Genomic DNA, 27,734 nt, shown 5'->3' with positions numbered 1-27,734 from the left:
CACACACACACACACACACACACACAAGCCATCTCAATAGCTCAGAGGATAGTGGTGTTTGCTGGCAAGCTGGACAACATAAGCTGGACCAGACTCCTGCATGTTGTCTGCTGACCTCCACATGCATGCCACAGTTTGTGAATGTCCCAAGGCATATGTGTGTACACAGACAAACACACACACACACACACACACAGAGAGAGAGAGAGAGAGAGAGAGAGAGAGAGAGAGAAACACATGCATGTGTGCACAGTAAATATAAAATTTGTGTTAAAATAATTCTAAGAAAATGAATGAATTAAGTCAAGTTACAGAATATAAAATCAACATGCCAAAATCTGCTGTGTTTCTGAACATTGACAATGAATGAACTGAAAAAGAAATCAAGAAAACAACTCTGTTTACAATATCATCCAAAAGAATAAAAGATTGGAAATTAACCAAAGAAGTAGAAAACTGCTGTACTGAAAACTACAGAATAAAAGAAGACAAACATAGGGAAGGACCTCCCTGTTTATAGACAGATTTAATTGACAGGACCACAGTACTACCCAGCATTGTAAATATGCTCAATTCTACTGAATCACACATTTAAAATTACTTAACTGGAATACTTTTGTTGTATACTTTTTACCACAGCAATGGCAATAGAGAAGAATCACAATTTTCACCACAGATTAGAAAGGCGGCATTGGTCTGTGTAAAATTAAAGTGAAACGCACAGCCAGCCTAGGCCTGCCCAGGCTACTGAAGTAAGGAGGAGTTTGCCATGCTGATTAGCTGGGATGAGGATGGGGGGAGATGCCAAATGTCTATTTCACAGAGAGTGAAAACCTATTCTATTTCACAATGGATGCAAATTAATCTCTCCTATAAACCCAGGGTATATTAAGTAAGAAGTTATTTAATGGCAAAATTTGTTTTATTCTAAATCCTTGGGAGGGGTGGAATCATGCCTGAGTGATCCATGCACCAGAGTGTTCACTCTAGGTGTGTACTACCCACATTCCCTGAATCCTTGTTTATTTTGCCTATTGAATCTATGCAAATACAAGAATCCAAGTATTTGCTCTATTTTTAAAAAATACTATCAAGTAAAAAATAGGTAGAGCTTCATAAGGCCCATGTATATCTTTATCTTTAAAGACAGATTATCTTGAAGATCAGTTATTTTAACCCAATCTATGTATAGTATTTACTCTTATTCCTACTTTTACTTTTGAATGCAACCTTTGGAGTGTGTGTGTGTGTGTGTGTGTGTGTGTGTGTGTGTGTGAGCCTGTGTGTGTGAGTGTGTATGTGTGTGCCTGTGTGTGTGAGTGTGTGTATGTGTGTGTTTGTGTATATGAATGTGTGTGTGTGAGTGTGTGTGTGTGAATGTGTATGTGATTGTGTGTTTATGTGTGAGTGTGTATGTGAGTGTGTGTGTGTGAGTTTGTGTGTTTGTGTATGTGAAAGTGTGTGTATGTGTGTGAGTGTGTGTTTGTGTGTGTGAGTGTATGTGTTTGTATGTGTATGTGTGTGTGTGTTTGTGTGTTTGTATGTGTGAATGTGTATATGAGTGTGTGTTTGTGTTTGTGTATGTGAATGTGTGTGTGAGTGTGTGTATATGTGTATGAGTATGTGTGTGAGTGTGTGTGTGTGAGTGTGTGTATATGTGTGTGAGTATGTGTGTGAGTGTGTGAGTGTGTGTGTGTGAGTGTATGAGTGTGTGTGTGTATGTGTGTGAGTGTATGAGTGTGTGTGTGTGTATGTGTGTGAGTGTATGAGTGTGTGTGTGTGTGTGTGTGTGTGTGTGTACGTGTTTTCTGTTTCAAATGTGTCTGACACTTTGCATCATTTTCATCCTCCTCCATTCAGTAGCCTGGGCAGGCCCTCAGCTGGGTGTGCATCTCACTTTGCATTTATTGCTGTCTTGATAACATTTCAAACCATCTAAGGCCTGGACATACACCTAGACATAAACTCTTTAAATAACAACAAGGTGTTTAGATTGTGTTTTAGAAAAAGGCATGGAACATTTTTCATGAATGGACACGTACAGAGCCTTTACCCTATTTTACCAAGCTCTAAATCCCTTCATCCGTAACATAATCATTTCATCCAAAGAAATGCATAGCCTGGGGCTGTAGGATGATGTGGCACTGACACCAAGACAAGGTCGGTTAGAGTCTGCAGGGAACTGTTTTGAGAAAGCTGAAAAATAGCTCCTCAGAAAAGGAGCAGACACTCTGAACATCTGGGGGAAAGACCATACCCAGTGGTGGCAGCAATAGCAGAAAGAGAAACCACAAATATCCTGCCTCCACCCCTGCTCTCTCCTTGCACGGCACTGGCCACTGGCAGAGCAGACACAAGACATCACTTCAAAAGAACCCCTCACTGCAGCTCAGAAGCCCAAGACCATCTGTGTACCTCATTTTTGGAAAACTCAGACACAGTGGAATGCTGATACCTGATAAACAAAACCCTGTGTGACTGTAGAAGAGGAACTGAATTATACCTAAGTAGTATTCTGCATGCCAAAAATCTGATGGAACTAAAGTACACACTGTATTTTCACACAGACTCTAAGCAGCAACAGAGAACACTGGCAAGAGCTGCACAGGGTCAGAGGCAGGTATGCACCACTGGGGCCCTGAAACAATCTGAGAAGTAACTGGATCTAGACTCCACCTGAGAAGCACAGTCATTGGCCTGGACAAAAATCTCTAATCCAAGTATCCTAAGAAAGACTCAGAGGAGGGAAGAGAACTGCCCAATTCAGAAGCCCTCTTCAGGGGACAGAGAAGGAAGACAAGACAATCCCACCCACGTGAAAGCTAACAATCAGACAGTTTGTTTTCATAGCCTTTATCCCCTATGATGCCCCCCTCCCCATCTCCCTTTTCTTCTGTACCTATCCTATCCATGTGTCATGCCCAGGGTCATTTTAGCAGGACGTCTTGCCCCGTTTTGCTAAATTTCCTGAAGTGGAAATTTCTGAGGATTTTTTGGAGACTTTTCAGGTCATGTGATGTTGTTTTTGAAAGCTGTCTTATGGGAGGATATTTTGCTGTGGCAGACACTAGAGAGGACATGTGATGTTTGGAAAGAGTGTAAGTAGAACCCAACAGATAATGAACTATGCTCTTGCATTGGTTCTCCTTGCAATGCTTTGTTGATCCTCAATGATGATGTTCTTGCATTGGTGTAGCAGGGTAGAAGGGAGGCTGAAATATTCTAAAATCCCAAGTAAAGTAGGTTTAGGAAAAAAATCTAAGCCTACAACTTCCCTCCCAGTGGGAGATGTAATCAGTATCTACCCCTTCTCCTGAGGTTCTAATAGCAAGTCAGGTCAAAATGCTACTGAAGTTCACTCTGAAGAACCAAGTGGGTTTTTTTGTTTGTTTGTTTGTTTTGGTTTGGTTTGGTTTGGTTTTTGTTTTTGTTTTTGGATTTCCTTACAAGCCCCAAATGAATTACCATTTATCATTTATCAAACAGGGATGGGGCATGTAGAGGTATAGATGTTGCCTCTAGCTTTTAGTCACTAATAAACTTTAGCCCCTCCCTAAGGCTCTTGCAAATAAGGCAGAGTTGCTTTCAACAGGTGGTAGGTAGGGAGAGACCAGTTGATTAGGTAAGTGTCTGCTGAGCCTCTCCATTCCACCATTACTGGATGGTAACAACAAGCCCAGATGGGATAGTTGTTTTGCAAAGGATACAGTAGAAATCCCCAACATGGCAGTTGTTTGGCTTCAACCCTCATTCTTTTCTTTTGAATTTTATTCCTCAAAAGAACAGCCTGGCCTGGATTGCAGGGCACCTGTGCTTCAGCCTACACAGAGATAGGAATGTCCTCTGCTATATGGTAACCCTCCTTCTAGTCTAATTCTAGCCAAAATTCCTCATCCTTGTTTCTGCTGTTCCTAATAGTCCCCCTCTGATTTCTATCATCAAGCGCATTCTCCTGTCATCCAACTGCTAGACAATTGTCTTTTATTATTATATTAAAAATATTACAGGTATGTGTGTTTTGCCAGTATGTGTATCTGTGAAATACATGCACACTTGACATTTTGGTTTTGATGCTTCTTTTAATGTTTACTTGGTCATTTTTTATGGCTTTCACTTCTCTGCATTGGTAATTCTTTCAAAACCTGTGTCTTTGGGCTGGAGAGATGTCTGGGCAGTTAAGAGCACTGACTACCACAGGACCTAGGTTCAGGTTCTAGCACCCACATGGTAGTTTACAACTCTCTGTTAACTTCTGTTCCAGGGGAAATGACAGCCTCACACAGACATACATGTAGTCAAATCATCAGTGTACATAAACTAAAAATAAATAATTTTCAAAATAAAATTTAAAACTAAAAATGGAGACCCGTGCCTATAATTATTATGCAGTCTATACCTGATTATTTCGCCACTTAAAAATTTTCCATTTGTTTTTGTCCCACTCACTGTATTAGTCAGGGTTCTTTAGAGTAAGAGAACTTATAGAGAGATTCCCCTCTCTCTCTAAGTGTGTGTGTGTGTGTGTGTGTGTGTGTGTGTGTGTGTATGTGTTGACTATTCTAGGTTGTCAACTTGAGTACTTCTATCCCAGATCTTTGAGATAGGGAAATACACACACATACAGAAAGAGAGAGAGAAAGAGAGGAGAGAGAGAGAGAGAGAGAGAGAGAGAGAGAGAGAGAGAGAGAGAGAGAGAGAATTATTAGAATGACTTACAGGCTTCAGTCTAGCTGCAACAATGGCTATGGAAAGAAAATCCAAGAATTTAGTAATTGCTCAGTCCACAGAGCTGGACGTCTCAGCTGGTCTTCAGTATTTACTGGAATCCTGAAGAAGTCAGCTCTAATGCCAATAAAGAAAAGGACTTGCTAGCAAGATGAGGGCAAGCAGGCAAACAGCAAAAGCTTCCTTCTTCCAGGTCCTTATATAGAATGCCAGCAGAAGGCTTGACCCAGGTTAGATCTGGATTAAAGATTTGCAACAAAGGTATGTCTTCTCTCCTAAAGATTCAGCTTAGAGGTGTGCCTTTTCCCATCTCAAAAGATCTAGATTCAAAGTATGTTTCCCTACCCCAAAGATCTGGATTAGATGTAGTGAAGTTGACAAGAAAGAACAGCCATCACTCACACTGTACACATAATTTTGATTATTTTTGTTTGTTTGTTTGTGACATTATTTCACTCTGCTTTCCAGAATAGTCTCAAAGTTCCGAGCAACAATCACCCTACCTAACCCTCCTCAGCAGTTGACATACATTGCCATGTCTGACCTTTTTTAAAAGGATGTGCTAAAGATTACTCATAAAAATAATGCAGGGAGACATTTTAAGACCTAAAATCAATCTCTACCCAGCACCAGATCCTCAGTGGCTCTGAAGTCTAAGGTGTTCATAAAAGAATGTTACCAAATTCTAACTTGCATGGCATGCAATAAAATGTGCATGTGTTCATTATGCAAATAGTGACTTCTGACAAATGTTCACCCCTGTGGAACCACCACTGTCTCATACACAACATTTTTCTCTTAGAAATCTCTCCTGCATTTGTTCCTCAACCTTCAGCCACACACACACACACACACACACACACACACACACACAAACACAGCCTACTTTCTGACTTTATGGATAAATTTAGAATTTTATAGAATTGTAAAAGTAGAATTATGTAACTTGTACTCTTTGTGTCTGCTCACACATACTTGGCCTATTTTTTTGAGAAATGGCCAAGTTCTTGTATATAACAGTAATTTGTTCATCTTACTCCTGAGAAGTAATTCATGACATAAACATACAAAAATGTGTGCATCTACTCACCAGTTCATAAATATTTGATTTTTCTAGGAATTGGTACTTATGAATGAGCCTGATATTTGTAAGCAGCCTTATTCATATAAATGACAGTAATAAATATGCTTTGAAAGCATGTATTTTCTGTCCATCTGTTTCTTTTCTTTCCATGCTGAGAATCAAACCTAGAGCTCTGCATAGATCCTCAGTAAATGTCTACCACTACGTTATACCCCAATCCTACTTTTGTTTCTCCCAGGGACAGAATTGCTGTTACAAGTATTAACTTTTAGTATCTAGGGTACAGTGTTGGCTTTATAAGAAACAACCAGAGTGACTTCCATAGTAATTATACAATGATTACTGATTGGAAGGTTTTGTTTGTGTATGTGGGTGTTTATTTATGTAGAGTATTTGTTTGTTTGTTTTTGAGAACTATGGTCCCACTGTGTTTGGTCAGGCTGACTTCAAATGTCAGGGATCAATGAATCTTTCTATCTCAGCCATCCAAGTAGATATGATCACACATAGAACCAGACACTAGTCCCAAGACAATATACATTAATCAACTCTAGACTGCTGGTACACTTGAGATGTATGTTGCAGGTCTGAGAACAAGGAGTTGTAGATTTTTGCTCTTACTGCCCTCTCTGACATAGGATATGTGTTCCATCTCAGGACAGTTTTTCATACAGAGACCTGGTAAGAATTTGCTGCAGCTTGGCTTTTTCCTTATGGGTCTTGTCTTAGTCACAGTTCTATTGTTAAGAAGAGACACTGTGACAAAGGCAACTCTTCTAAAGAAAAATACTTAATTGGTGTTTGCTTGCAAGTTTCAGAGGTTTAGTCCATTATCAGCATGTCAGAAAACATGGCAGGACACAGGTAGACATGCAAGCTGAGAGTTCTACATTCAGATCCACAGGAAGCAGAAAGAGCCAGAGCACTGGGGCTGGTTTGAGCTTTTGAAACCCCAAAGCCCATTCCCTAGAGACACACTCCTTCCAACAAGTCCACAACCATATCAACAAGGCCATATCTCCTAATGCTACTCCCTAAGTATTCAAATCTATGGCCTTATGGAGGCCATTCCTATTCAAACTACCACAGGTCTCTAGCACTTAGTCCTATCTTAGTGTGGGGAAAGTCTCCTTTTCATGAGGTTTTCTTTCTGTCAACTTCTGAGGCCATCAAAACCAAAAGATCTGGTTTATCAGATCAGCAGATGCTATTAGACAACACTGTATTCTGCTTTCTAGTTCCTGGGTTTTATTTTCTCCTAGATTCTGAACAGGCGATGCCTTACACCTTGGCAGAGTGTAGATGTTTTTGCATTTGGTCCTAAGTTTTCATAAGAAAGTTAGTTCCAATAACCTAATGTGAATCAGTAACTTACTCTTTCCTGTCACTTCCTCTGTTGTATCTGCAGACAGATCTGCTTTATAGTCTATCCGTGTTTCTAAATTGCTTGAATGTTTATAGTGGGTATGCATTCCACTTGTAATCTACAAAAATAATAGATGTTTCCAAAATTGAAAAAAAGAATCTAATAGTGGTTATCTTTAATTTTTTCTAAAAGTAATCTGTGCCTTGTTTTCCTATAAAGTCACTGTGGAAAACTATGAGAAGCATTTTCCTTGTTTCTGTTACAAGAGAAAGCTATCATCTGTGTCCTGAAATGTGAGGTTGGGTGAGGACAGGGAGGGGGTGGGGTGGGGACACCCATGTTACTAGACATAGGAGCAAACTTGTTGGGAGTAAAATCAGTTCTGAGCTCCCATACCCACAATATGGCCTTATTTAGAAATAGATTCCTTTAAGACTTCACTAAGATAAGGTCATGATGGAGTAGGTTAGGTCCTTAATCTAAATTACCAGTGTACCACAAAAAGAGAAAATGTAAAGACAAAAGGAAGATTATCCAGTGAAATGGAGGTCAGAATGAGACATCCCTCATTTGATGAGGAATTGACAGTCTCTTCAACAAATTGTGATGACAAAATTGACTATCCATCTGCAAAATAATAAATGTAATTCTAAAGATCAAACTCAACTTCACAGAAGACATGAAATGAACATGTTTCTCAACGAAAGTGTAGTGGAAAAGCTTCATGACACTGACTTAGAAAATGCTACCAAATACTTCATATGGCAAATGCAATATACAACACAATGGAACTGCAAGAAAGCATTTGCAGTCACATATTTGACAAAGGATTGGTAATTAAAACATAAGGAATACCTACAATTCATAATCGAAGAAGACACACATTAGGAAATAAGGCAAAGAATTTTAAAAAATGTATCCAAAAAAGACACAAATCACCAATGGGTACATGTAAGACCAAGTATGGAGTGGGAACAATGAGTCAGTGGGTAAAACATTTGCCATGCAAGCAAGTTCAGGCCCCCAGAACCCACATAGATCCAGATATGTCATTATGCATCTGTAATCCCAGCATTTCTGTGATGAAACTGAAGAAGGAGACAGAGAAGTATATATTTTTATGGGAAATGGAGAAACTGGAAGACATGTCAATTGGTAGGAAAAAATATAATATGGTTGCTATGAATATTTGTAGGGAAGTTCCTCAAAACAGAATTGCCATACAACCCAACAATCTCATTTCTGGGAATCTATCCAAAAGAATTTTTTTTCAAAGAAAGAGTACTGAAATCCTTTATTTATACTGTTGAGCAAGAATAAAGTCCCATCCGAGAAAAGCTGTTCTCAAGATACAAAAGATTGTGGAGGTATTTTGGGTGTGGGGGAAAAGGGGTATGAATTCGGGAAAGACTGATCCATTGCATAAGAAAGATAATTATGTAGTAATTTTTGCTTATAAAATTCCATTCATGACTCATTTTATGAACTAAACTGTCTATTGACTTCCTGATATATATATATATATATATATATATATATATATATATATATATATATATATATACTATCTTGCTTAATACATAAAGTTCTCTGCAAGGAAAAAATAATAATAAATACAAGAAGATAACATACTCAGAGTAAGCAAATTACTTGACCAGTTCATGCAGCTAATTAGCAGAACCAGTGAAATATTTACCCCAAGGATATCTGACTTCAAAGCTTTTCTACCAAAAGAAGAAGAAGGAAGAAGAAGAAGAAGAAGAAGAAGAAGAAGAAGAAGAAGAAGAAGAAGAAGAAGAAGAAGAAGAAGAAGAAGAAGAAGAAGAAGAAGAAGAAGAAAGAAAAAAGAAAAAGAAAAATCTGCTTCATGCAATGACAGAAAATACACAACTCTTGAATCAATTTGACAGAATAAAATTTGAAATCCTTATGTCATGTTTAACAACAAAATGAAGAATTATTTTTATGATTACATGATGCACATTATCACAAAAGACTTCCCAAATCACAGTCTTGAACAAATACCATCCCAACCACACCCTATGTTTCAGACACATAAAGATACTTCTTTAAGAGCTATATGTTTAAAGAATGCTAAAACATGGCTATAAAGTATTTATAGAGAAGAATGATCACTAGGAGTTGATACCTGTTTACCACTGATCTTTATGACTTATCCATAATAAAGTAGAGTTATGGCTCAGAACTCAAGATCTGAAAGAACCGTATATAGTTAAGTAATTAGTTGAACAAAAATATGTGTCAGAATTCCACATATATATCTGTGCTGACAGAGATGGCTCAACAACTAAGGGTAGTTGCTGGTAACCACATGACCTGAGTTTGATCCCTGAGACCAACATGGTAGAAGGTGCTAAAACCTGCACAGCTTGGGTGTGGAAACCTGGTTGGTATGACAGTAAAATGAAAAAAAAAAAAAAAAGACTTGGGGCTGGAGAGATTGCCCGGGTCCTGAGTTTAATTCCTAGCAATTACATGTTAGCTCATAACCATCCATAATGGGATCTGATGATAATCTCTTTAGATGATGAGAAAGCATTTGACAAAATTTAACACCCCTTGATGTTAAAAGTCTTAGAAAGAACAGAAATCCAAGGCCCATAACTAAACATAATAAAAGCAATATACAGCACACATATAGCCAACATCAAACTTAACAGTGGGAAACTTGAAGGAATCCCACTAAAATCAGGGACTCAACAAGCCTGCCCACTCTCCCCCTACCTATTCAACATAGTACTAGAAGTCCTGGCCAGAGCAATTAGACAACAAAAGGAAACCAAAGGGATACAAATTGGAAAGAAAGAAGTAAAAACATCACTATTGTCAGATGACATGATAGTGTACTTAAGAAACCCCACAAATTCCACCAGAGAACTCCTACAGCTGAAAAACAAGTTCAGCAAGGTGGCTGTATATAACATTAACTCGAACAAATCAGTAGCCTACCTCTACTTAAAGATAAACATGCTGAGAAAGAAATGACACCCTTCACAATAGTCACAAAGAATATGAAATACCTTGGTGTGACCCTAAGTAAGTGAAAAATCTGCATAGCAAGAACTTCAAAGCTCTAAAGAAGGAAATCGAGAAAGATCTCAGAAGATGGAAAGATCTTCCATGCTCATGGATTGGAAGGATAAACATTGGCCTGGAGAGAAGGGGTTCCAACTAGCCAGGAGGCAGAGAGATATCTGCCCTGCACACAGAAAGTGTGCCCCTGACTGGCTTGATCCAGGGACCCAGGAACCTGGCATTGGTCCCTCTGTTCCCAGCCGGGGACTTTTGGATGGAGAACAGGTGCTCAGACCATCCGCCACCAGGAACAGTGGAGATCCAGGGACACAGGCCAGGTACATGGAAAGGGAAGAACCAATCACTGACAACTAGAGGGAAAGAGGAAAGCGAAAGAACATACCCGAAGGAAACCAAGACAACGTGGCAACACTAGAACCCAGCACTCCCATCACAACAAACAGCGGAATCCCAAAAACTCCAGAAAAAGAAGACTTTTTCTGGAATCCTACCTCAAGATGATGATAGAGATCCTTAAACAAGAACGGGAGGAAAAGCATAAAGAATTAGCTTTTAAAAAAGAAACAAAAAAAAAAAAAAAACACTAAAAAAATTCAAAGAACTAGAAGAAAACAGAACCAAAGAGATGAAGGAATCGAAGAAGGAATTTAAAACAGAAATGGACACAATAAAGAAAACACTAAAAGAGACAATCCTAGAGGTAGAAATCCTAAAAAAGAAATCAGGAGTCACAGATGCAAGTATTTCCAACAGACTACAAGAGATGGAAGAGAGAATTTTGGGGGCCAAAGACAACATTGTAAACATAGACAAATCAGCCAGAGAAGACAAAAAACCAAAAAGCTCCTAACCCAAAATGTCCAGGAGATCCAGGACACAATGAGAAGACCAAACCTAAGGATAATAGGAAGAGAAGAGGTAGAAGAACATCAACTAAGAGGCACAGTAAATATCTTCAACACAATTATAGAAGAAAACTCACTACCCTTAAGAATGAGATGACCACGAGCATAAAAGGAACCTTCAGAACTCCAAATAGGTTGGACCAGAAAAGAAATTCCTCCCGACACATAATAGTCAAAACACCAAGTACCCAGAGCAAAGAAAGAATACTAAAAGCAATAAGGGAAAAAGGTCCTGTAACAACATATAAAGACAGACCAATCAGAATCAAACTCGATTTCTCAACAAAGACAATGAAAGCTAGAAGAGCCTGGAAAGACATAATGCAGACCCTAAGTGAGCACAAGTGCCAGCCCAAGCTGCTATACCCAGCAAAACTATCAATCACCATAGATGGAGAGAAGAAGATATTGTAAGAAAAAACTAAATTTACACAATATCTGATCACAAACACAGCACTACAATGAACTATAGGTGAAAAACCCAATACAAGGAAGGGAACTACATCATAGTAAAAACAAGAAAACTCATAAGCAAGAACACTGAAAGAAGAAAGACACACAGGCACAATTCAACCCACAAAAGCAATAATAGCAGAAAACAGCAACCACTATTCCTTAATATCTACTAACATAAATGGACTCAATTCCCCAATAAAAAATATAGGCTATCAGACTAGATACATAAACAAAACCCAGCATTTTGCTGAATACAGGAAACTCATCTCAGAGGCAAAGACAGACACTATCTCAGAGTAAAAAGTTGGGAAAAAAAAACTTCCAAGCAAACAGCCCCAAGAAGCAACCTGGAGTGGCTATTCTAATATCAAATAAAGTAAATTTCCAACCAATAGTTATCAAAAAAGATAAGGAAGAACACTTTTTACTCATTACAAAGGAAATCTGTCAGGAGAAACTCTCAATACTTAACATATATGCTCCAAATACAAAAGCACCCATATTCATAAAAGAAACCCTAATAAAGCTCAAAAAATACATTGCACCCTACACAATAATAGTAGGAGACTGTAATACCCCACTGTCACCAATGGACAGATCATGGAAACAGAAAATGAACAAGGAAACTGTAAAACTAGCAGAGACTATGAACCAACTGGAATTAATAGATATCTACAGAACATATCATCCTAAAACAAAAGAGTACAACTTCTCCTCAGCACCTCATCACCTTCTCGAAAATTGACCACATAATTAAACACAGAACCAGCCTCAATCTTTATAAAAAGATTGAAATACTCCCATGCATCCTTTCACATTACCAGGGTCTAAGGCTGGTCTTTAATAACAACAAAGACAACAAAAAGCCCAAATACACATGGAAACTGAACAATGCTCTATTAAACTACAGCAGGGTCAAAGAAGAAATAAAGAAAGAAATTGAGGATTTTCTAGAATTCAATGAAAATGAAAACACGACATATCCAAACCTATGGGATGCAATGAAAGCAATACTGAGAGGAAAACTCATATCTCTGAGTGCTTCCAAAAAGAAACTGGAGAGAGCATACACTAGCACAGCTAAAAGCTCTAGAACAAAAGGAAGCAGATACACCCAAGAGGAGTAGAGGGCCAGAAATTATCAAACTTAGGGCAGAAATAGACCAAATAAAAAAAAAAAGAACCATTGAAAGAATTAACAAAACCAAGAGCTGGTTCGAGAAAATTAACAAGATTGATAAACCCTTAGCCAGACTAACTGGAGGGCAAAGAGAGAATATACAAATTAACAAAATCAGAAAGGAAAGTAGAGAACTAATGACTGAATCTGAGGAAATTCAAGGAATCATCAGATCCTACTACAAGGGCCTATACTCAACAAAGCTGGAAATTCTGGAGGAAATGGATAAATTCCTAGACAGATACAAGATACTAAAGTTAAACCAGGACCAGGTACACCATCTAAATAATCCCATAACACCTAAAGAAATAGAAGCAGTCAGCAAAAGCCTCCCAACCAAAAAAAGCTCAGTTCCAGATGGGTTCAGTGCAGAATGTTATCAGACATTTATTGACGACATAATACCAATACTCTCCAAACTATTCCACAAGATAGAATCAGATGGAAAACTACCTAACTCATTTTTTGAGGTTAAAATAACCATCATACCTAAACCACAGAAAGACCCTGCAAAAAAAGAGAACTTCAGACCAATCTCACTTATGAACATTGATGCAAAAAATACTCAACAAAATCCTTGCAAACTGAATCCAAGAACACATCAAAAAGATCATTCACCATGGTCAAGTAGGCTTCATCCCTGGGATGCAGGGATGTTTTAGTATATGGAAATCTATCAATGTAATCCACCATATAAACAAACTCAAAGGAAAAAACCACCTGGTCATCTCACTAGATGCTGAGAAAGCATTTAACAAAATTCAACACTCCTTCATGTTAAAAGTCTTAGAAAGAACAGGAATCCAAGGCCCATACCTAAACATAATAAAAGCAATATACAGCAAACCAACAGCCAACATCAAACTTTACTGTGGTAAACTTCAAAGAATCCCACTAAAATCAGGGACTGAACAAGACTGCCCACTCTCCCCCTACCTATTCAACATAGTTCTGGAAATCCTGGCTGGAGCAATTAGACAGCAAATGGAAATCAAAGGGATACAAATCAGAAAGGAAGAAGTAAAAACATCACTATTCGCAGATGACATAATAGTGTACTTAAGTGACCCCACAAATTCCACCACAGAACTCCTACAGCTGATAAACAAGTTCAGCAAAGTGGCTGGATATAAAATTAATTCAAACAAATCAGTAGCTTTCCTATATTCAAAAGACAAACATATGGAGAAAGAAATTAGGCAAAAGATACCCTTCACAATAGTCACAAAAACTATGAAATACCTTGGTGTGACTCTAACTAAGCAAGTGAAGGACCTATATGACAAGAACTTCAAACCTCTAAAGCAGGAAATCGAGGAAGATCTCAGAAAATAAAAAGATCTCCCATGCTCATGGATTGGAAGAATCAACATTTTAAAAATGGCCATCTTACTGAAAGAAATCTACAGATTCAATGCAATCCCCGTCAAAATTTCAACTGAATTCTTCATAGAGTTGGAAAGAGCAATGTGCAATTTCCTCTGGAATAACAAAAGACCTAGAATAATGAAATCCATCCTCAACAACAAGAAAACACCTGTGGAAATCACTATCCCTGACCTCGAGCTATATTACAAGGCAATTGTGCTTAGAACTTCGTGGTACTGGTACAGGAATAGGCACGTGGATCAATGGAATAGAATAGAAGATTCAGAAATGAGCCCTCACATATATGGTCACCTGATTTTTGACAAAGGAGCTATAAACATTCAATGGAAAAAGGACAGCCTATTCAACAAATGGTGTTGGTCCAACTGGTACTCAGCATGCAGAAGAATGAAAATAGACCCTTTCTTATCTCCTTGTACAAAGCTCAAGTGTAAGTGGATCAAAGATCTCCACATTAAACCAGGTACACTGAAACTATTAGATGAAAAATTAGGGAAAACCTTAGAGCACATAGTCACAGGAGAAAATTTCTGAACAAAACACCAATGGCTGGAACTGTAAGGTCAAAGATTGACAAATGAAATTTAATGAGATTGCAAATTTCTGTAAGGCTAAGGACACTGTCAAGAATACAAACCAGCAGCCAACACAGTGGGGAAGGATCTTTACCAGCCCCACATCAGATAGAGGCCTAATATCCAAGGTATACAAAGAACTCAAAAAGCTAGACACCATAGAATCAAACAATCCTATTTAAAAATGGGGTACAGAGCTAAACAAAAAGTTCTCAATTGAGGAATATTGAATGGCTGAGAAACATCTAAGGAAGTGCTGGACATCCTTAGCCATCAGGGAAATGCAAATCAAAACAACCCTGAGATTCCACCTCACACCAGTCAGATTGGCCAAGATCCAAGGCTCAGATGACAGCAGATGCTGGTGAAGATGTGGAGAAAGAGGAACACTTCTCCACTGCTGGTGGGGTTGTAAACTGATACAACCACTCTGGGAATCAGTCTGGTGGTTCCTCAGAAAAATGGACATAGTACTACCTAAAGATCCAGCTATTCCACTTCTGGGCATATACCCAAGAGACACTCCAATATACAACAAAGGCACATGTACCACAATGTTCATAGCAGCTCTATTTATAATAGCCCGAAGCTGGAAAGAACACAGATTTCCTTCAGTAGATGGATGGATACAAAAATTGTGGTACATTTCCACAATGGAGTACTACTCAGCTATCAAAAACAATGACTAAACAAAAATTTAAGAAAATGGATGCATCTAGAGAATATCATCCTGAGTGAGATAACCCAGTCACAAAAGAACAGACATAATATGCAGTCACTCATAATTGGATACTAACCCCAGAATACTCTGAACACCCCAGAAACAACTCACAGACTGCGTGAAGTCCAAAAAAAAAAAAAAAAAAAAAAAAAGAAAGAAAGAAAGAAAGAAAAGAAAAGAAAAAACCATTATGCTCAATCCTTACACACCAAGAAAACTTTGTTTGACTAATTCTGGGTTACATCCTGTTTTACATGTACTTTATGCTCATTGTAACTAGTAAAACCTTAATGCACACTATCAAACCTTTGGGGAAAAAAAATCCAAGCACTGACAAAAATGTATTCGTATACTTTAATTCAAAAATGCTTAAAAGGCAGGGTGGCAATGCATGCAATAGGTATTTTATCTGATATCAGTTTCTTAAATTAAATAAAAAATTCTCAAATTCAAAAAAAAGAAGGATCAACATTATAAATATGGTTGTCTTGCCAAAAGCAATCTGTACATTCAATGCAATCCCCATCAAAATTCCAAACCAATTCTTCATAGAGTTAGAAAGAGCATTTTTCAAGTTCATTTGGAACAACAAAAAACATAGGATAGCAAAAACCATTCTAACATTAAAAAAAGTGGGGAATCACCATCCCTAACCTCAAGCTATATTACAGATCAATTGTCATAAAAACCACATGGTATTGGTACAGAGATACATAGGTGGATCAACGGAATTGAATTGAAGATCCAAAAATGAACCCACCCACCTATGGTCAATTGATCTTTGACAAAGGAGCTAAAATTATCCAAAGGAATTTAAGATAAAACCTCAAACATGCATTAGCAGTCTCATATTCACTCAATCATTAGTCACAATGACTGAGTGCTTGGCGGTGCTTGTGGAAAAGGTTCCTTTCCAGCCCACAGTAAGGGCTGGGCCTCTGTCAGTGGGAATCAGGATCTGCCACGAAAGGCAGTGCTCTAAGATCAGCTCCACAGGCACTTTTACACCTGGACCAGAGGTGAACCAGACACATAGGTCCTAGGAGGGTACCAGGAGTTCTCAGAGAGCAGAGAGTGCTATGCTCTCTGGAAAAGGGTCCTTTTTGACCTAGAGAAAGAGCCAGGCCCCTGCCAATAGTACTGAGGACCTGTGGGCAGAGGGCTGAGCTCCCAGAACAGCCTCACAACAGCTCCCATACCTGAGCCCACAAAGACAGATGTGAGTCATCACCACCAGAACTCACTGCTGGCCCACAAAATGCCGAACACTCAGAAGCAATTTTCTTCCTGAGCCCATGGGCCCTGAGATCCATGGGAGAGATAGGTGCCAGTCACTGACAAGACCACATATAATCACAGATAACAAGATGGCAAGAGGAAAGCAAAAGAACTTAAGCAATGGAAACCAAGACAACCTGGTAACATCAGAACTCAGCTCTCCCACCACAGCAAGTTGTAGATTGTCAAACACTCCAGACTCAAAACAAGACTCAGCCAGAAGCTGGGAAGAACTCAGATGTCCTTCAGTAGATGAATGGATACAGAAATTGTAGTGCTACCTCAGCTATTAGAATCAATGATGTTATGAAATTCCTAGGAAAATGAATGTGTCTAGAAAATATCATCCTGAGTGAGGTAACCCAGTCACAAAAGAACATACATAATATGCAGTCACTGATAATTAGATACTAGCCCCAGAAAGATCTGAATACCCAAGAAACAACTCACAGACTATACAAAGCTCAAAAAAAGAAAGCCCAAAAAGTGGAAGCCTCAGTCCTTCTTAGAAAAAAAACCCCAAAAAACCAATAAGTGTATAGCACCCTCTCAGAGTGGGGTAAACCTAGACCTTAAATCATTAATAACTCAAGAGCTAAGACGATAGCCTTGTGGCAATTTTGGTAATTAAAAATCATTATGTCTAATCTTTATACACCAAGAAAACTTTGACTATTTCCATGTTACGTTTTGTTTTACATGTACTTTTTGCTCATTGTAACTAGTAAGATTTCAAAACATACTATCAAACCTTTTATATAATCAAGTATTGACAAAAATATAAAATATAGTTTTAGACTAAAATGCCTTTAAAAAATCTGTACATGTATCTCTGTTTTTGTTAAATAAAGTTGTAAGGAAAAAAGAAAAAGAAATGGCCTAAATGTCCATAAAAGGATGACTCGACAAAGAAAGTGAAATATATTGGGTCTGTATACACAATAGGCTATTATTCAGACCTGGTAGCAGGGAAGACATAAGGTACAGCACAGATGAAATATAGGATGTTATGGTAAATGAAATAAGCTAATCACAGTAGGAAAAATACTATAAACTTTTTATAAGGTTTCTAGTAGTCAAGCCTGTAGAGGTAAAAAGTAGAGTGAGAGTTGTCAAGAGATAGAAGAAATAGGAAACAGGGAGTTATTATGCTACAAATATAGAATTTTATTCATTCAAGGTGAAAATTCCCTACATATCTACTGTACAATAATATATAAATAGCTAATAATATACTAGACACACAAAAGTTTACTGCGGGTAGATTTCATATTATATATCTATAATATATAATATATAGTCTTGTATAACAATAAAAAATTGTTATTATTAGCAATCACTCAAAAGGCCAAGACTATATGAGAAAACAGGCAATCACATACATCACTAGTAAGGCAAAAGACTTTTTTTGGTATATTTTTGGCAATATCTCATACACACGCCTACATCAAAGCCTTTGGACCAGAAGATCTACCTCTGGGATTTTTCCTCCTGATGTTAGCATAGAATAAAAAGACATTGCAGAAAATGATTCCATGTTGGAATGATGTAACACTGTAAATGAAACATGATGAAGTTCTCTGTATGTGGTACTCAAAATGAACTAGAAACATCAGGGTGACTAGGAACTGGGTATCTGTATTTCATTCAAATCTGTGTCAAAGCTTTAGCTGCTGGAATATGTGGTATGAAATGATATTTGGAGGTCGCACATTTGAGAGATAATTAGGTTCAGAGGAGGTCCCCAGATGGGAAAAATATCCTAATAAAAAGAGGACCAGAAACCAGTTTCTTTCTCCCCACTGTATGAAGATGCAGCCAGATGATACCTCACAATATCCTCTACAAGACTGGAGGCAGACCTTCACAAAAACTGAATCAGCCAGCCCCTTGATCTTGGGCTCACAGCTTCTGAGCTATGAGAAACAAATGTGTATTTTGTAAGAATATACTACTATTTTGTTATAACAGTCTGCCTTAGTTACATTTCTGTTGCTGTGATAAAATACCCGGACAAAAATCAGCTTAAAGAGAGTTTCAGTTTGGCTCACAGTCCAGTGTAGAGTCCTTTGTAGTATCCCAGGAAGTCACAGTAGCAGGAGATTGAGGAAGCGGTCACATTGTGTGTCCACAGTCAAGAAACAGGAACAAGGAATACTCATGGTTAGTTTACCTTCTCTGTTGATACAGTTTTGAAAGCCAGCTGGCCCAGGAAATGGTGCTACCCACAGTAGTCAGGTTTTCCCACTTCAATGAAATAATCAAGATAACATCCTAGCAGCATGACCATAGGCTTCACTCCCAGGTGATTCTTGAGATCATCACGTTGACAACTGAGATTAATCATTACACAGCCCCACTTGGCTAAGTCATAAGCTGCTATGGACTGGTCCTCAGAATATATTGTTAAGTGAGGAAAAGGTAGAAAAAAGTAGGTGCAATTGGTAATTATGGATGTCAGCTGGACTAGATGGAGGAGCACTTCAAGGACTGGTAAAGCATTACTAAAGTTGTGTCTGTGATGGTGTTCCAGAGAATATTGGCGTATGAGTGGAGAAGATGAACCCTCAATGTAAGCAAACAGCATCCAGCCTGAGGGGGACCCATTTGGAGGAAGAAAATGGGAAAGGTTTCTTCTGGTGCTGACCTTAGATATCAAACTTTATGTTCTCTGGGCTTTGGAATCTGAATGGAACCAGAGGTTCTCCATGAACTCTTGAATGTCAGTATGACTCTAGAGCTCATCATTAGCCTCTCTGGTTCTAAGGCTTCCATCTTGTTAGACCTAGCCTTTATTGACTTCCCTGGCTGTCTAGTTTGCAGACAGCATATTATGGAGGTTTTCAGCCTTTTCAATTGTGTGAAGTGGTCTTCTCATGCACCCCCCCCTTACATATATGCATTCTGTTGGTTTTCTTTCTCCAGAAACTCTGATCTTCCTAGTAAGTAGCATATGCTGTCATTTATCGAGACATGAGGGAAATGCATATGTATATTCATTGAAAAATATTAATGATAAACCATACATTTTGAAGTTATTATTTCTAAAGAAGGAAAAATACAGAATACTGCTAGATAGTCCTCTAGCAGTAGCGTTGTCAGTTCACTATTGCTGTAACAAGTTACCACAAACTTAGTGGTTTTAAAAGCTCATCTTAAAGTTCAGAAATCAAAAGGAACTTACTAGACTAAAATCAAGGTTTCAGCAAAATGTAGAATATCTTCTCTTGCCTTTCTCACCTTCCTCAGATTGCCCATTTTGCTTGGCTCATAGCTCTTCTTCCAGTCTAGCACCAGCTGATAAAATCCTTTTCTTTCTTCTTTCTGGTCTGTTCTCTTCAGTTGTCCAATGCCACTTTTTAGGGATGGCGCTGGAACAACTTTGGTAATCGGAGACACTCTCCCATTGTGAAGTCAACTGGTTAGCAACCTTAATTCCACCTATAATTATAGCTCAACTCTATCATGTGACCTCGCATATTCATATTTCTTATTAAAAGCTGTGCAATGTGTTTGACTTTGGAGACCATCTATAAGTGGAAAATAGAATATAACAAGTGAAGTTCTAGATTTATCTGTTACTAATGAGCTGTCTGAGATCATGTGGCTCCACCCAGAGAGAAGTCATGAGTAGGTAGAGTGGTTCCTTAGCAGCTTCTGTGTCCCTCAGTATTTGACAGCAGAGTGCAGAGAGGGCAGGTGTGGTGTTTAAATTGGCCCATTGGGACTAGTACTGTTAGAAGGCATGGCCTTGTTGGAGGAGTGTGACACAGTAGGGGTGAGCTTTGGAGACCTCCTCCAATGCTCAGGCTCCTCCCATTGTAAAAGAAAGCTTCCTCTAGCTGCCTGAGGATGCCAGACTCTCCTGGTTTCCTTCAAATCAAAATATAGAACTCTCAGCTCCTCTCCAGCACCATGTCTGCCTACATGCTGCCATGCTTCCTGACATGATGATAATGGATTAAACCTTTGAACTTAGGCCAGTCCCAATTAAATGTTTGCCTTTGTAAGAGTTGCCTTAGTCATGACGTTTCTTCATAGCAATGGAGACTCTAACTAAGTAGGTAAGACCAGCAACAGATTGTGTTCTCTAATGTTAAAGTCCCCATTTAGTCCCTATGCTCTGTGAGGACTACAGCTCTACATAGGCCTAGGAAATTGAGATTTCTCAGTCTGTAGTAGCTACTAGCACTGTAGCTTCCAGATGAGCCTAGACATCAGCATTCCCCCAGCCTTTGACGGTGGCCAGCGTTACAGCTCCATATCTTATCTTTGCCCAAAAGAAGGAATCAATGTTCTTTGGGAAGTTGGGTGATATCCTGGCTTCATCTCGCAAAGTGGGAGGTTTCTCACATTTCCACCCTATGGCTAATATTTTCTGGTAGCAATAAAATTGAATTTCACACTTTTATTTTTCCAATAGCCTTTGCCAGTATTCAAGTAGAAACACACCCTGGTATTCAAATAAAGTAACTTCTGGGGTGGAAAATGGCAAGCAAGCCTATCCCATAAAACTTCAAAACTGATCTAAAAGTGGTATATGAACTAAAGAACTCCAGCATGAGAAATAGAAGGGAAACAATAAAGCTAACATTCCAAGGACTAAAGACACATGCCATTTTTTTCCTGAAGTGTCCATAGGATGGATGTTTCAGGGACTACCATGTTGCAGGTGAAATAGAACCAGGCTGCTTGTGTACAAAGTCATGTGTACTTCCTATGGATTCTCACTATCCCTGCTTTTTTTTTTTTTTTTTTTTTTTTTTTTTTTTTTTTTTTTTGTTTCTTTTTCCTTTTTCTTTTGGAAAAGAAATACTCAGACCTGGGGCTCTTTCAGTAATAAGACCTCTCCAAAGGGATCTCTGTTCTATAGCACTCAATAAATCTTTTCAAATACTAAAACTAAAGGCAAAATTTTTGAATGCCCCTGGAACAATATCCTGTCTCCCAAGTATTAAGATGAATACTTAACAAAGAGACTTTTTCTTTTAAGTGTGCACACAACTCTGCTTAAAGTGGAGATTTCTACACCCTACCCTCACCCTCAAGCCCTCCGGAGAAAAGTCTGGGTTCTGAACAGGCTGATAATTAGGTTATTATGGACAGCCTGGCCCTGGACCAGGGCTGATTCTCTGCCATCAACAACTTCAACAACTTGGTAATGGGTAAGGATATCAGGAATAAGAAAGTTAGGGGAAGAGAGGGAAAAAGGAAGGGAAGTAGAAAAGGGTAGAGGAAGGCACATGCCAATCCATTTTGTCATGCATACATATCTCATCATTCTGGGCAAAGATGGAATATCCAGATTTTGAAAGTTTACATTTGAATAAAAAGCTGTTGAGAAATAAAACATTATGTCTTAATTCTGGAGACTATATCTTGTTTTGTTTTTTAGGGACCAAGGTCTCACTGGGCTTCCCAGGTTGGTCTACAGAGCTCAGGGTCAGGAGATCTTCAACAGTGGTTGCTTTGTTTTGCATTTTTTAATAGTCATTGAGCCCTGTTGTTTCCTTAAAACCTTAAGTTTACAGATCTCTGTGGATTTAAGTCATACTTCTGTGGAGAACCATTCTGATCTTCACACTTACTGTGAAAATTATTTTAAGGTGAAAATATATAGGGTCACAAAAATGCACAAAAATTCTGGACCCTGCTTTTCCAACTGCAGCAGACCTGAAAAACACTGCCACTGAGAATCCCAACCAGAGGGAATTCCCTGAGAAATCAGCCACCCTGAAAGATTGTCCGTGCAATTAGCATAAAAAAGGCAAATGCCCTTTCTGTGCTTTCTGGTTGAAACTACTCTTCCACCTCCCCCCCCCCCCACACACACACACATTCTCTTTATCAAGACTTCTCTCTGGCTATTTATGTGCATGTATCAGTTTTGTCTTTCATCCTTTATTATCCGTATATTGTCAGTTAACTCACTGAGCCCTGACCTTTCTAACCTAAAATGGTAGAGATGATTTCCCCCAAAGACTTGCGTCTCTGAGATATGATCCGGGGGACAGGAACAGTGACATATGTGTATCCAAAGATATAAAATCAGCTTATTCAGGCTAAGATACAGTAAGTGAGTGGCTCTGGCCTGATAGGAATAACATTTCTGGTTTTTGTTTGTTGGGGGCTTTGTTTGGTTGGTTGTTTTTTTGGGGGGGTTGTTTTGTTTTGCATTTTCTCCTGTGTTTTGCCTCTTAAGAATTTTTTTTCTAAGTCATTTCTGAGGCTTGTTGTGGGAAGTAGATAAAACCTGATTAGTTGGTGCTGATCAATCCACTTAAGTGGCATTTAATGAGCACTTGTTTGGTTCCAGATCTTGAGATAGGTGATGGGAAAGCCAGACAGGAAGAGACATTTTATTTTGTGATGTGATATTATGTCAGTTTTTTCTAGAAATGCCCCTGCAGGTACACAGCAGGTTTGACTCCAGTCAAGTTGATAATCACAACTAATAGGAAAATGGGGCAGGTTTGGGGTGGAGATAAAGAACTCCAAATGCTTAGTTGAGAGGCTGTTGTCATTCAGATAGCAATGAGGTCCACATCAGAGTTTTTTAGACTGCAGCTTTTCCTGTTCCTGTGTTTGAGTTGACTCTTTAACACCGTTCACCTCTACTTACCTGAACAAAGAATCCCCCTACACACACACACACACACACACACACACACAGAGAGAGAGAGAGAGAGAGAGAGAGAGAGAGAGAGAGAGAGACGGACAAAGTATCTAGAAGCTAAACCCAATCTCTTTCTTACAAAACAACACTTTTTTATTTTTATTTTTATTTGCCAGAGCCAATTATAACACTTTGGTTCTTTCTCTATTAAATCTACACAGACTCCCTGGGACAGCTCAGCCTTGTCAGCAAAGGGGACAGAAACACACCTTCTACAAAGGTGGGTAAGCACTTAATGGCAGAGATTTACATGAAAAGCAAAGATTAAGGATTTAAAACCCAGCACTTGAGTGCACCACAGAGTTCTTGCTTTGGTGGCAGAACAAAGATGGCAATCGCCTTCTATTGTCCTGGTTTGTGGTTTCGATATCCTTGGTGACAGTTACTGTAGGCTCTTTTGGTGAACTGCCCAAGGGGCTCATGGGCAACCCCCACAGCACCTCTACAGACAGACAGCTTAGGGTAATTCCTTTAAGGTTTATCATAATTTTTAGCAGCAGCTTCTAGGGCTTCAGAAAGGAGTAATGTGAGGTTTTAGTAGCAAGCAGGAAGTGGTCAGAGATCACAACGACTCTATTCCTGCTCCACCATCTCTTCTTCCTAATTTTTCTTTAATTAAACCAAAATGTGGAAATGTTAGCATTCTGTCTAAGCTCCATCCCACAGTTACTTGGCAATAGCCAGGTATGCTCTGCCCTGCCACTATAAAAGGGGCTGTTAACCCTCTCCTCACTCTCTTGCTCCTCTCTTGCCTTCCTGTCCCTCTCTCCCCATTCCCCTTCCCCCCACCCTCCAGGTGCTCATGGCTGGCCTTCACTTCCTTCCCTAACCCTTTCCCTCTGCTTTTCTCTGCCACTACTTCCCTCTTAATTCCCTTCGCTATGCCCTGAATAAACTCTATTTTATACTTAAACACACACACACAAGGGAAGAAGAAAACTGGAAATATCAACCAAGGGTGTTGTAGCCAGATATTGGAAACTGAAACTCAAGCAAGATCCTGTTCACCTTGCAGCTAGATAACAAGCCTCACCTCGACAGTGAACAACTTTAGAATCTAATGAGAGGTTCTATATAGGTCTCTGCTAAAGTGTCATTTTACTGTCTACAGTCATGATTATCCTTGGCTCTAGCAAAGGTACCCAAGAAACAGGCGTTTAGAAATTGCCTTTACAGAACGCTTCCCTCATGCTGGATAGGCATGCTCACCACTCAGAGTGTGGCTACATAACCAAGCCCTTCCTTCTCACAGCTGGAGGAAACACAAAGGACCATGTGCTCCTAAGGCCACTGCAGTCACCTTGGATTCCAGGAACAGCAGAACCTTGCAGGGCACACAACTCCACCCTATGTGAGGACAATTATCCTTGAGGGAAAGGCTGCACTCTGGACTCACTGTGTTCTGGGAAGCAGATTGATCCCCCCCTTAAGGGCAATAAGGGTGTCCCCAGACCACTTAGCAGACTCAGAAACAATGATGAGTGCACCTTGACCAGGATTGCTTAATCACACACACCTCTTCCACCTGGCCGAATTTCCACCAGGAGGCAAACAGAAAGATTGCAAGTTACAGGCCAGTCTGGACTAAATAGAATTGAATAGCTCCGGGGTGGGGGGGTGGGGGGGTGGGGGGGAGTTGAGTCAAGGACAAAACTTTAAAGAGACACTATTGTTTCAAGGCAAATTCATTTGTGTAAGTTCAAGTAGCTGCAGATTCTCAGATTGATGCTGAGTAGTTCATGCCTTTTTCCACAGACATTCTGGAAATTCTTGCCCAGTTGCACTACTCAGCATTGTATATCCGAGATAGTCAACTAACAATCACATTAATACGTGATTAATACTTAATCAAATATAGTACTTAAAGGTCAAATGTCATTGTTACTGAACAATGCTACCCATGCATTTATTATGATTTAACATTGGAAGCAAGCATAATAAACCCATGTCTGTGCTTTATAGGGTGAGACAGAGTCTTTGAGATTTTTAGCAATGAAGACTTCATCCTAGGGAATGCAGTGTGAATTCTTTGGAGAGATTTTAAGAAAAGAGAAAAATAAGAATTTGCCATGTGCACAATAAAAGGAAGGTGTGCCTTACATTAATCAGGTCGGTTTGAGGTTAACAAAATTGTTTTTTCTGCTGCGGATTGAACCTAGGGGCAGATGAATACTATGCCTGTATGCATCCATACAGTGCCAGCTCACGTACGGTAATTTTTAGCAAGCATGGTGGCACACACCTTATAACCCTGGTGCTCAGGAAGCAGAGGCGGAAAGTAGTGGTGATAGAAAGGTTCAACTTGGGAAGGATGGAGAAGAGGGAAGCAGGGGACAGAGAAGGAGCATTAACCAAATTAAGGGAATATAAAAAGAAGCCTCAGGGCTGCTAGCCACCATCACAAGACAACCTGGGAACTCAGTACCTGCCTTGAGAAAAGTACAAGAACATTAAGTTCTGTCCCCACCTCTCTTTTCCTATAAACATCTAACCTGTCATTTTGCTGTGAGATAGCAATTGCTGTGGCGGCCAGTGTGTTTCTGTGGCTGTGTGTTTGCTTGTTTGCTTTTTCAAGGCAGGGACTACCTATGTAGCTCTGACTACTCACTGTGTAGACCAGGCTGGCCTTGAACTCATGGAGATCTGCCAGCCTATCTCTCCCAAGTGCTGGATTTAAAGGCATGTGCCACTAGGCCACTAAGCCCAGCTAGCATTTTCATTTCTTAGTACTAATTTTCTCTTCAACTCTTCTGCCTGAAGTCTTCTTTTTTTTTCTCTATACACACATTTTTAAATGTCCCAAGGAGGAAAAATTGGCTATATACTGTCAGCTCAGTAGTCTGTATGACTCTCTTTTATGTAGGGCTCTTTCCTTCTAATTCTATTTAAATCATCAATTCTTTGATGCCTTTGAAAAATGTACACAAACATAAATGTATGTATATGTTTTATATAGAACCTTTATTTAAAACTTATATACACTTAAAATAGGTTAGCTTTTATTAGAAGAAATACTGTATAGACCATGCTATACTATCACAAGCTGGAAGCTAGTTATCTTTTTAAAAAGAAGCATTTTATTATTTTCTACACAGCTTGAGTTTCTTATTGGTTGCAAATTAATATCTCAATTCCATGTTAAGTCAGTTTCCCTTTAGCCATCTGACACTACAGTATCTTTGTAGCCAAATACATACATACATACATACACACACACACACACACACACACACACACACACACATGTATTTTTTTAAACTAACAGAGCTGAAGATTTTATTTTCACATTTCACAATGTAAGTAAAAACCTCACTTTTTTGTATCACTTCTCTCTCCAGAAGCATTCTCTCTGTTAGGAAGGAAGTTCCTTGTAGTGCATCTAGTAAACACTCAGGTGCAGCACCAAGACCTCCTGGTGAAACAACAAGAACAAAACTATAAAGAATGATAAAGAGCACTTCTGCTCTTATCTGTGGCCGGGTCATCCCAGGCCGTGCGAGCACCATTGTAGGTCGGGCGGGAGGTCTCATCATTGGAGACCCCGGCATCATGGGCATGTGGCTTCCCATGGGTGGTCTCATCCCAGGAGCTGATCCCATAAGCATCATCCCAGGAGGAGGAGAGCCCTCATTGGCATCATGGGAGAGCCTCCCATGTGGGGTGAGGGTATCATGCCAGACAGAGGAGGGCCGGGAAGACTTGGGGGAGGTGGGATCATGGCTTCTATAGGCAGAGGAGCAGAGAGTGGAGCTGGAGGGATCTCTGTTGAAACGCAGCTGCTGTTTTGTAAGTCAGGCTCTGGGCCTGCTCTTTCATCCATTTCTAGCAATAATCTTTCACGTTTTCTTTGTGTTTCCGACAACTGCAACCTGTCTTCCTCACAGATGGAGAATCGTGGGTAAGACATGTATCACAGCAGTAGCAATAAAACTTAGGCATGTTGCTCCACATGCCCTTAGCCTTTATATTCTGCTATTGCGGTCTATAATTGTCCGTTAGTCCTCAAACAGATAAGCTCTTGTACTTTACTCTGGCATGATTCTCTTGATTACTTTCCTGTTCCCATGCTTTTATATGGGACCATTTAACTTCGTCTGCAGAATTCCTTCCTATACTACTTTCAGCATGTGTGTATTTTGCTAGAAACTCTTTTCCTTTCTCCCCTCCTCAGGTTGTTGTGGAGTATCCACCAGAGAAGACTTATTGATCACAGGGTTAAGCCAATAGGAAGCCCTTATTTATTAGCTGGGCAGTGAATACACTGGCTGTTCAGGAGTCTAGTGTATCAGGCCTTTCTTGAGGTGAGTTTTAAGAACAAAAAC

At 39.3% G+C, this 27,734-nt stretch overlaps 1 pseudogene across 1 annotated transcript in view; it reads right to left on the bottom strand.

Annotated features, from left to right (window-relative positions):
• Positions 1–27,351, bottom strand: part of LOC308422103 (U1 small nuclear ribonucleoprotein C-like) — a 144,047-nt pseudogene extending 116,696 nt beyond the window's left edge. The window contains exon 1 of the transcript in view: positions 26,726–27,351. The product of the transcript in view is annotated as a U1 small nuclear ribonucleoprotein C-like (transcript). The remainder of the gene's footprint in view (positions 1–26,725) is intronic.
• Between the last annotated feature and the right edge of the window lie 383 nt (positions 27,352–27,734).

This window comes from Micromys minutus (assembly GCF_963924665.1).
Source record: "Micromys minutus genome assembly, chromosome: 6".
NCBI classification, from domain to species: Eukaryota; Metazoa; Chordata; class Mammalia; order Rodentia; family Muridae; genus Micromys; species Micromys minutus.
Note: the sequence above shows the minus strand (reverse complement) of the source record. Positions and strands in the feature narration are given on the sequence as shown.